The sequence below is a fragment of the Arachis duranensis genome, chromosome 10, assembly GCF_000817695.3.
Source record: "Arachis duranensis cultivar V14167 chromosome 10, aradu.V14167.gnm2.J7QH, whole genome shotgun sequence".
In the NCBI taxonomy this organism is placed as follows: domain Eukaryota; kingdom Viridiplantae; phylum Streptophyta; class Magnoliopsida; order Fabales; family Fabaceae; genus Arachis; species Arachis duranensis.
The window spans coordinates 105,667,202-105,679,396 of record NC_029781.3 but is presented as its reverse complement, the minus strand read 5'-3'; the positions used below and the strand labels follow the sequence as shown (position 1 = coordinate 105,679,396).

Sequence of the window (12,195 nt, the reverse complement as noted above, 5' to 3'; positions counted from 1 at the left end):
TGGGTGGACGACTTTTTCTGCTGTTCCCTGGACCATTAGCATTGCTCGGTAGCTTCTTTTCCTTCCCGAGCTCGTATGTCTGCCACTTGTGAATCCACCTTAAATACAATTGATAACCCCCCTTGTTGGTGGGGGTTGGAACCTAGTCTTCTCTGTGGTGTTTGGGCTTTGCTCGGATTAGACATCAGTTGCACAGTTTGTTGACCTTGCTGTATTCATCCGCTTATGTACTTGTCCAAATGGCCTTGCCTGGCCAGCCTTTCTAGAAGATCTTTCGCGATCACACATTCGTCGGTGGTGTGGCCGAACTTTTGGTGAAAAGCACAGTGCTTTGATTTGTCAACGTATCTCTGATCTTGGTATGAACCTGCTCTGCTCGGTGGTTTGATGATCTTTGCGTTTAGTATCTCTTTGATGATATCTTCCCTCCTAACATTGAATTATGTGTATGCGTCGTACTTTGGTGTTAGTTTGAAAGGATTCTTGTGATCTTTGTGATTTGGCGTTTTGGGATGCTTCTCATCCTCCCGACGAGGTTGTTGTTTATCAGCTCGCTGAGCTTCCCTGAGCTCCTCGATTTCCATCTGACCTGCGGCCTTTTCTCGAAGTTTTTCTAATGTTTTCAGTTTAGTCACGGCAATAGTTTCTTGGAACTTGCCAAGTCTGAGGCCGCTTTTGAGGGGATGTAGGTGGACCTCTGGGCTTAGGTCGGGGATTTCCATAGTCGCCTTGGTAAACCGCGTCATGTAGTCTTTTAAACTCTCATGCTGCCCTTATTTGATGGTGCTTAGGTAGTCTGATTCGTATACATATATCCTTGATGAAGCAAAATAATCAATGAAAGATTGCGCCAGTTCCTTGAAAGAAGAGATTGAACCTGCAGACAACTTAGAAAACTAAAGTAATGCAGCACCGTCTAAGAAAGTAGGAAATGCTCGGCAAAGTATAGGTTCAGAGGCACTATTAAAAAATATCATGGATTGAAATTTCTTAACGTGGATACGGAGATCACCGAATCCTTTGTATGATTTGAGACAGATTAGCAGCACAAAATTCTTCGACATTTGGAAGTTGACGATGTCTTCTGAGAAAGGATTGTCTATTGTGAGCTATTCCTTCGGTGGGGTGATTTTGTGGGATTCTGCTTCCTGCGATTGTGTACTGCTCCCACCGGGGTTCTTGGGGTCACCTTCGCCATGCTTATTGTTTTGGCTTTTGGATGACCATTCGGCTATTCTCCGAACTTTAGCCTGAAGCTCGGCAATCTGAGCCATTAGCTCGGCTTGCATGGGCTGCTGGACCCCGTTGTCCGCCATACGTGAGGATTGCTAACCCTGCAAAAGAAAGTAAAAGTAGGGCAGAGAAGATAGTGAGGTTAGATAAACTCGGCCCTACGGTGGGCGCCAATTGTTCTATCAAAGGATATTCTTCCAAGTTATAGCTCGATAGTACGCTGCTCTGCAAGCTTTTGTGATCTATGGAGAGCTATCCTCGAAACTTGGACTCTGGCGTGGAACCTGCAAGAAAGACTCCGACGCTCAAGTCAGTAACTTGCTTTAGAACAAGAAAAATAAGCTAGTACGTTATTGTGATGGGATTGGAGTTGTTTTCCAGAACAGATAATGTTGTTGTATTTGTTGTGTGTTTTGTAAGGTTAGCTCGGCCTGTTATATAGATGAATGGAGCTAGTCTCTGCAACGGCTTGCACAGGTAGTGGTTAGATTTTTTAGGGAGGTTGACTATGATTTTGAATACGAGCTTTAGTGGAGCTGGAATCTCGATTGTTTTGGTTTACCGAGGATTCTCCGTTAGCCTGATTCATACTCGTCTATTGTTTCGAAAGCCGAGGTTGTTGGTATGGTCCAATATTCATAAACCAATTCAGAAACCAAATTCAACATTTAAACAACGTCGAAATAAACCAATCAACAATAAAATTCACATAAACAACATCAAAGAATCCATCGTGAGGAAAAAATTGGAAATAATCTAAATTAAATTATCACCTGTCGCAGAGGTAGAACCATTGACGACGAGCAGCACTTCAGGCAGCGAAACAAAGCGCGAGGGAGGCATGGAAGCACGGAGGCACGTAGGCGCGACACAGCGAAGGACAGAGGCACGACGAGCAGAATACGAGCAGTGGAACACACTAGGCACGAAAGAACGAGTAGAATACAAGGGACGAGGCACGAGAGGAACGCTGAGAGGAGGAGGCTTGGCGAGACGGGACCGTGCGGTAGATCTAGAGAGAGCTCGGTGAAGAGGTTAGGGCTAGGGATGTACGAGTGTGGAGTTTTTTTTTAGAATTTTTGAAATATAGAAGTGTTTTGAACGAGGTCTCTTACTCCAAAAATAAGAATATTCGTTTTTTTAATAAAATATTTTATTTCAAATGTTTTTGTCACGATAGAAATTTAATTGAAAAAAATTATATAATATAAAAATCTAATTGAAAAAGAAAAAAAATCTAATTAAAAATTTGGTGAAATGATCAGAATTTGCAGAATAATTAAACTTAAAAAAAAATCTAATAATATCCAACCATCCAATCAATCTCGAGTTAGTCCAATACACTCGAATTCATTGAATATTTAAGTCACCACCACTCACCACTACGCTCTACGGTCTACATGCACTCTACAGTGAACTTCTCTTCTTTTTCTTTTTTTTTTTTTTATTTTTAATATCAAAAGTCGTTTGAGTTATTAAGGGAGAGTTTGCTTCTTTGCCAAGGATAGTGTGAAGGCTAAGCAACGAGAAAGGGCTCATTCCAAAGTGACATCAAGAGAAACAATTTCTGGCTTTTTCTTTCCTACTCCATCTACCCTTTCAGGTAAATGTTCCAAAACTATACTAATTATTCCTTAAAAAAATAATAATGTCACAACAATCAACAATATTATGCTTTGATTTTGTTCTTCTAATGAGTACATGCTCACCAAGCACCTTACCTTAGTTCAACGGCTTCATTTACTCTTGCATTCTCTAAACTTTGAAGTTTGAAGTAAATGATCACATTAACGGATTAGCCTCTATGTTAAAAAAGGTAATAGCTTTGCTAATAAGTCTCTATGACAGTTCTTAAAGAAGCAATTTTTTTTTAATTTGAAAAAAAAAAAACCGTTTTAATATGTGAAACGGTTTAAAGTTTCAGATGCTTTCATCTTTACTTCCAAAATTACATTACACCATTTTTTTCCCCATGAAAAGTTAGAAACTTTGCCGCTCAATTGGGACAAAAGCTTGTTCTACGATGCATTTCTCATGAAAATACTCGGAAGTTATACTCGGAAAGTTTTTTATCAAGCATTGTTGGCAACTTTAATTGATGTGATTTCTTGTTTTAGTTTGTTATTTGCACTTAATACGTAATATTCTCCTTCATGACACGCTTGTTCTTATTCCAATCAATGTGTTTTGTTATTTTAAGTTAATGGATATTGGATAAAAAATGCTATGTTCACATAATGATATTAAAAAAAGTTAATTTATAGATATATTCTGTAGTGTAATCAGGGACTATATAATCATAGTCTCATTTCTTAGTTTTAATAACAAGAAGATAGTTTGCTAATTTGATATAGGAAAATGTAAATTGTGTTGATTGTTGAGTATTAGCCTTAGCTATCATGCTGGTAATGGTATTTAATTTTAGAAGATAGTTTTAGAAACAAGAAGATAGTCTCAGTTCTTAGTATCATGCTGATAATGGTATTTATCATATATACAACATTTCACATTATCATCCATCAGTTAAAAAATTGGAATAATAATTAAGAAGTTAATATATACCATAATGAGTTTCTTTGCTCAATTCCAATTCATTCATATTACACATATGGAAGTGAAAGCGGAGATCATTTGTTCTGGTTTCTTATTTTGCTAGGTTGAAGGAAGATGGCTAAAAGATATCAGGGATGTGCAGTGGGAATCGACCTCGGTACAACATACTCATGTGTTGCTGTGTGGCAGGAAGAGCACCAAAGAGCTGAGATCATCCACAATGACCAAGGCAATCGAACAACACCTTCATGTGTTGCTTTCACTGATAAGCAGAGGTTGATTGGTGATGCTGCTAAGAACCAAGCTGCTTCCAATCCAACTAACACTATCTTTGGTAATTCATCTTCGTTTGTTAATGCCTTCATTTTCTACACATTGTACTCTTTTTTAATCCCTTGATAATAGCTGATCAATTTTTGTTAATTTGTGTTTTTCCTTTTACAGATGCTAAAAGGTTGATTGGTAGAAAATATAGTGACTCCATTATCAAGAATGACATGATGCTGTGGCCATTTAGAGTCATTCCTGGTGTTGATGACAAACCAATGATTGTTGTTACATATAAGGGCCAGGAGAAGAGTCTTTGTGCAGAAGAAATTTCATCCATGGTTCTAACAAAAATGCGTGAGATTGCAGAGGCCTATTTGGAAAGTCCTGTCAATAATGCAGTAATTACTGTGCCTGCTTATTTCAGTGACTCTCAACGTAAAGCCACAAAAGATGCAGGTGCCATTGCAGGCCTCAATGTCATGAGAATTATCAATGAACCTACAGCTGCAGCAATTGCATATGGCCTGGACAAGCTAGCTGATTGTAAAGAAGAACGAAATATTTTCATCTTTGACCTTGGTGGTGGTACTTTTGATGTGTCTCTGCTTACGATTAAAGATAAGGTCTTTGAAGTTAAGGCTACTGCGGGAAATACTCACCTTGGCGGAGAAGACTTTGATAACAGGATGGTGAATTACTTCGTAGAAGAGTTCAAAAGGAAGAACAATGTGGATATTAGTGGGAATTCAAAAGCCTTGAGAAGGTTGAGAAGTGCATGCGAAAGGGCAAAAAGGACACTCTCATTTGCTTTTAATACTGTTATTGAAATTGATGCTTTATATCAAGGCATTGACCTTTATTCATCACTCAGCCGTGCCAAGTTCGAGGAACTAAACATGGAACTCTTTAGAAATTGTATGGAAACAGTAGATAAGTGTCTCATTGATGCTAAGATAGACAGGTCTTGTATACATGATGTTGTTCTTGTTGGCGGCTCATCTAGGATTCCCAAAGTGCAGCAGCTATTGCAGGAATTCTTTAGAGGTAAGGATCTTTGCAAGAGTATCAACCCAGATGAAGCTGTTGCTTATGGGGCAGCAGTTCAGGCTGCTTTATTGACTGAAGACATCAAGAAAGCTCCAGAACTGGTTCTACTGGATGTTACACCCCTATCACTTGGTATTGAGACAACACCTGGGGACCTCATGGATGTAGTGATTCCTAGGAATACTACCATACCTAAAAAGAGGACAAAAAGATACACCACACCTGAAGATAACATGACCAGTGTTTGTATTAATGTTTATGAGGGTGAGAGGACAAGAGCCAAAGATAACAACTTGCTTGGTTGGTTTAAACTTTCTGGTTTTCCTCATGCTCCTCGTGGCCATCCTTTATATGTATGCTTTGATATAGATGCTGATGGTATCCTAAATGTATCTGCCTGGGAAGAAACTAATTGTTGTAGGAATGAAATTACTATAACCAATGACAATGAAAGACTATCAGCTAAGGAAATTCAAAGACTAATTGAGGAAGCTGAGAATTACAAGGTTGAAGATGCAAATTTCCTTGAGAAGGCTAATGCATTGAGTGATTTGGATCATTATGTTTACAAGATGGAAAAAGCTCTAAAGGATAAAGATATCAGCTCTAAGCTTTGCCCTCTGGACAAGGAGAAGATCGAGTCTGCAATTGCTAAGGCCAGAAATCTGCTTGTTGGTGATAACCAGCAGCGAGAAATCAAAGAGTTTGAGAATTGCCTGAAGGAGGTCAAGGGCATCTTTGAATCCATCATGGCCAAGACTAGATAGTCCTCCATGCATCTCTCCTTGTTAAGATTGCATATGGAAGTGACATTTTGAATGAGATGCAAATCATGTGACTGACATTATCTTAAGATGTTATTTTGAATCAAGAAGTTGTTGTGCTTGTAGATAGTCTCCCTAGAATCTTTTCTATTTTGTCAATGTGTTTTTGGAGTGCAGTTCTAATATTTTGGTCAGTGCAACTATTTGTGACCAAGTTATATTGAAATAGTTAATAGTTGTTCGGTTTTATCTTTCCTGGAAAATACTGTCTCCTTTCTACCTCAAAACTCTTTTTCTTATAAAGCGCAAGTTCTCATTGTCCAATTTGTATGCTACAAACCATTATTTAATTGTATACCAATAATATATAGGGACAGAAGCAGCTCAATAATAACCTTGGATGATAGACACACACTTAGTTATGCTTTAAAGATTGGTTGTTAACATGGTAACAAAGTTTGTGATATATAGGATTTGTAAGAAAAATTACATTCAAGATTCATGATATTGAATAAACTATATATTCATCTTTTAAATAGTTATTTTTTTTCTTTTTTTAGGTTATATTTAAATGCTATAGTTCAATAATAAAATTATTAGATGAAATATAAACATGAATATTATTAATGTTTTAATAATTAAAAATGATTTTTAATTTTCTAATTTTATTTTTCATTAATCATGATAACATATATTTTCAATAATATTATTACAACTAAATAATATTAAAAAAATTTAAATTGTTGAAAGAAAGGAAAATGATATACAGATTCGGTCTTATGTTATAAAGAAAAAATTTAATGTATTCTAATTTTGTTTATTTAATTACTAAATTGGGCCTTATGTTTGTGGGCTCAGAATTTTGTATATCAAGACCAAACCTGGAATATTATATGGAAATGGAAAGGCCCCCAGCGTATAAAATGTTTTATGTGGTTAGCAATTCAAAACAAGCTGATGACCTCAGAGAGGAGGCAGAGGATCTTTGGTGCAAATCCAAACTGCCACCGATGCCCCAATAATACAGAAACATTACTCCACACATTAAGGGACTGCACAGAAGCCTCAAGAATTTGGCGGCAGTTAGTGAAACCCTCTTACATAACCACTTTCTATAGAGCTCCCTTCGAGACATGGATCCGCTGGAATCTTACAAAGGAAGTCGGTGCTAATGCACAACCATGGCTGTCCCAATTTGTTGTGACTTGCTGGTGGCTGTGGAAATGGAGGAATAAGGAGATCTTTGACCCCCCTTTTAGAAGACCAAGCAATGCACATTTATGTATTAAAGAATATTTGCAGAGGATCAATAATGCTTTTAAAAAAGTCAATATCCTTAAGGGAGCAAGGAAGAAAAAAGAAATACATATTGCGTGGCAACCTCCGGAGGATGGATGGCTAAAAATCAATAGTGATGGAGCAGTCTCACAGGAGCACTGTACAGCAGGGTGTGGAGGCTTGATTCGGGACAGCCGTGGAAGATGGGTAGCAGGGTTCTTGGCGAATATTGGCAGAGGAACAGCATTCATGGCAGAAGCCTGGGGAATTCTCCATGGATTGAAACTAGCTTGGGATTTGGGATTCAAAAAAATCATTCTAGAAACTGATTCAAAAATAGCATTCCAAATTCTTAGCAAAAGAGAAGAAAGCGACAATCATCCGGAAACAATCATAAGAAGCATCAGCCAGTTAATACAAAGAGACTGGAATGTAAAACTCTGTCACACATACAGGGAAGGAAACAAAAGCGCCGATTGGCTTGCGAAGGAGAGTTTACAAGCATGCCTTGGATTTCATTTCATAGATACTATGCCAGCAGGGCTAAGAAACATTATAGATGATGATGCTAGAGGGGTATCATTGCCCCGTTTTATCCTTGATTTTTAATTTTCTTGGGCGCTAAGCCCCGTCAAAACACCAAAAAAAAAAAAAGTTTTAAATACCTCATAAACTAGGATAGTTACGCGTTGACAAATTAGGTTGAGGAGTTCCTTATATTGTTGACAAGTTAGGTTGAGAAAAATTGGATAGAAAATATAGCGATTTTTTTTGTATTCAATTTCAACCTATCAATTACACTTTATCTTTTTATTCAAGTTCAATTCTTATCTTGTTTATCTTTTTCTTTCTTATCATCATCCTTGCAGACCACGCATCAACAATTCTGGACCCTTTTTTGGTCATTAGAGTTTGCTTCTTTGCTAAGGATAGTTTAGTGCGAAGGCTAAGCAAAAAGAAAGGGCTAATTTCCAAAGTGACATCAAGAGAAACAATTTGTGGCATTTTCTTCCCCATTCCGTCCACCCTTTAAGGTAAATATTCCAAAACCTATATCATGTTTGGGTTTTTACTTCTACTGTGTACTTGCCCAAGGCTTTCATTTACTCTTCCAAGTTGTAATTCTCTTAACTTTAAACAAAGGAGTTGTCTTTGGTGGGGAAACTAAAAGTTGGACCTTTAAAGCACCAGACCAAAATATTCTATTTATGTGGCTAATATTCATTCTATACACAAGTTTTACAATTTGTGTTAATAACCCTGAAAAAGAAGCAATTTAGATTATGAGAATGGGAGGTTCACAATTTTAGTTTTGGGTTCTCCATTATTAGCATCTATGTTAAAAAATTAGACCTAAAAATAAATAGTTTTGCTAACAAATCACTCTGACACTCCTTAAAGCATCAATTTTTTTTAAAAATAAATTTTGAAAAAAAACTTAATACAGACTTCTTTGAAAAATTTTTCTAAGTAATAGTTTTCCGCCTTTGAGCACGTATGGAGTACGGTAGGGGCAGAGGGAATTTTCGGTAGAGCGGTGAAATGCGTAGAGATCGGAAAGAACACCAATGGCGAAGCACTCTGCTGGGCCGACACTGACACTGAGAGAGAGACGAAAGCTAGGGGAGCGAATGGCACTCCCTCACGCTTGGCGCCAATGAGTCCTTTAAAAAAAAAAAGACTATGCCTTCGCCAAATAAATATTAAGAGCATGACACTTCGAGTTCGATATTAATTTTTTCTAAGAGACATGTATCGGATACTAGATATATGGCTAGCTATAGCAACCGAAGTTAGATTTGTGCAGGTTTAATAAATATACTAGCTTTATTACGTATTCCAATTGTATTCTCAAATAAGAAGGGGTGGTGTGTAAACTCTCCCACCTTTGTAAATTCGATTGGGGTCAGTAAACAAAGATTTAAAGTCATTTCTTCAATTTCCCCTCCATTTCTAAGTTCGTAGCCTTCGCAGTTGCTTCATCCATATTACACACCAAATAACAAATCCAATAAATCTAAGTGTAGAGCTCGGTGTATTGGTTTTTTTTGGAAAGGGAGTGCGTGCGATTTGCCTTTTCTATTGATTCCTCCGGATTGGATCAAAAACAATTACTGAGGGGGGTATTCAACTCCAGGGCTGAGTCGAAACATAAATCTTTATTGTTTTCGGGCAGATCTTTACTCAGAGTAGAACAGAAACCTAAAAGAAAAGAATTGAAGAAGCCCAATAGTTTTTAATATGAGAAATGGTTTAAAGTTTCAGAAGCTTTCACTTTTACTTTCGAAATTATATTACACCATTTTCCCCTTGAAAAAGTTAGAAATTTGCTGCTCAATCCGGGACAAAAGCTTGTTCTTTGATGCATTTCTCATGGAAGTACTCGGAATGCTTTGACATGCAAAGTGATAATCTGTCACTGTCGAAGTTATAGTCGGAAAGTTTTTAATCAAGCATTATTGCCAACTTTAGTTGATGTGATTTCTTATTTAAATTTGTTATGCACTATGCCACTATGGAAATGCACTTAATACATAATATTCTCCTTCATGACACATTTGTTCTTGTTATAAAAGATATTTTGTTAACTTGATATAGAAAAAACGTAAATTTTGTTGACTGTTGGAGTATTAGCTAGCCTTAGCCAGTTTTCATGCTGGTATGGTATTTACCATACATTTCATATTATCTTGATTCTTGAAATACTAATCCATCAGTTACAAAAATGGGATAATAATTCAGAAGCTAATATATATCATAACTAGTTTCTTTGCTTACTTGCAATTCATTCATATTACACGTATGGGAGTGAAAGTGGTTTTTTATCTTATTTTGTTAGCTTGAAGGAAGATGGCGAAAAGACATCGGGGATGTGCAGTGGGAATCGACCTTGGTACGACTTACTCATGTGTTGCTGTATGGCTGGATGAGTATCAACGAGTGGAGATCATCCACAATGACCAAGGCAATAGAACAACACCATCATGTGTTGCTTTTACTGATAAGCAAAGGTTGATTGGTGATGCTGCTAAGAACCAAGCTGCTTCCAATCCAGCTAACACTGTCTTTGGTAATTGATCTTCTTTTCGTAATGCCTTCTTTTTCTATACATTGTATTAGGTAATAGCCGATAAATTTTTGTCTGTTTTTCTCTTTTTTCAGATGCTAAAAGGTTGATTGGTAGGAAATATAGTGACTCCATTATCAAGAATGACATGATGATGTGGCCATTTAAAGTTATTCCTGGTGTTGATGACAAACCAATGATTGTTGTTACATATAAGGGCCAGGAGAAGCGTCTTTGTGCAGAAGAAATTTCATCTATGGTTCTAACAAAAATGCGTGAGATTGCAGAGGCCTATTTGGAAAGTCCAGTCAATAATGCAGTAATTACTGTGCCTGCTTATTTCGGTGACTCTCAACGTAAAGCCACAAAAGATGCATGTGCCATTGCAGGCCTCAATGTCATGAGAATTATCAATGAGCCTACAGCTGCAGCAATTGCATATGGACTGGACAAGCTAGCTGATTGTAAAGAAGAATGAAATATTTTCATCTTTGACCTTGGTGGTGGTACTTTTGATGTATCACTGCTTACGATTAAAGATAAGGTCTTTGAAGTTAAGGCTACTGCAGGAAATACTCACCTTGGCGGAGAAGACTTCGATAACAGGATGGTGAATTACTTCGTAGAAGAGTTCAAAAGGAAGAACAATGTGGATATTAGTGGGAATTCAAAAGCCTTGCGAAGGTTGAGAAGTGCATGCGAAAGGGCAAAAAGGACACTCTCATTTGCTTTTGATACTGCTATTGAAATTGATGCTTTATATCAAGGCATTGACCTTTATTCATCACTCAGCCGTGCCAAGTTTGAGGAACTAAACATGGAACTCTTTAGAAATTGTATGGAAACAGTAGATAAGTGTCTCACTGATGCTAAGATAGACAGGTCTTGTATACATGATGCTGTTCTTGTTGGCGGCTCTTCTAGGATTCCCAAAGTGCAGCAGCTATTGCAGGAATTCTTCAGAGGTAAGGATCTTTGCAAGAGTATCAACCCGGATGAAGCTGTTGCTTATGGGGCAGCAGTTCAGGCTGCTTTATTGACTGAAGACATCAAGAAAGCTCCAGAACTGGTTCTACTAGATGTTACACCCCTGTCGCTTGGTATTAAGATAAGGACATCACCAACTGTGGACCTCATGAGTGTAGTGATTCCTAGGAATACTACCATACCTGCAAAGAGAACAAAAAGATACTTTACATCTAAAGATAACCATACCATTGTTCCAATAAGTGTTTATGAGGGTGAGAGGATAAGAGCCACAGATAACAACTTGCTTGGTTGGTTTAATCTTTCTGGTCTTCCTCATGCTCCTCGTGGTCATCCTTTATATGTATGCTTTGATATAGATGCTGATGGTATCCTAAATGTATCTGCCTGGGAAGAAACCAATCGTTGTAGGAATGAAATTAATATAACCAGTGACAAGGAAAGACTTTCAGCCAAGGAAATTCAAAGACTAATTGAGGAAGCTGAGAATTACAAGATTGAAGACGAAAAGTTCCTTGAGAAGGCTAAAGCAATGCATGCTTTGGATGATTATGTTTACAAGATGGAAAAAGCTCTAAAGGATAAAGACATCAGCTCTAAGCTTTGCCCTCTGGACAAGGAGAAGATCGAGTCTGCAATTGCTAAGGCCAGAAATCTGCTTGTTGGTGATAACCAGCCGCAAGAAATCAAAGAGTTTGAGAATTTCCTGAAGGGCATCTTTGAACCCATCATGGCCAAGACTAAATAGTCCTCCATGCATCTCTCCTTGTTAAGATTGCATATGGAAGTGACATTTTGAATGAGATGCAAATCTTATGACTCACATTATCTTAAGATGTTATCTTGAATCAACAAGTTGTTATGCTTGTAGATAGTCTCTCTTGAATCTTTTCTATTTTGTCAATGTGTTTTTGGAGTGCAGTTCTAATATTTTGGTAAGTGCAACTATGTGTGACCAAGTTATATTGAAACGGTTAAATAGTTGTTTGGTTTTAT

General features: G+C 37.4%; 1 pseudogene; it reads left to right on the top strand.

Moving 5' to 3' along the window:
• Window positions 1-2,715: 2,715 nt before the first annotated feature.
• Window positions 2,716-12,195, top strand: LOC107471985 (heat shock 70 kDa protein 18-like; annotated as a pseudogene).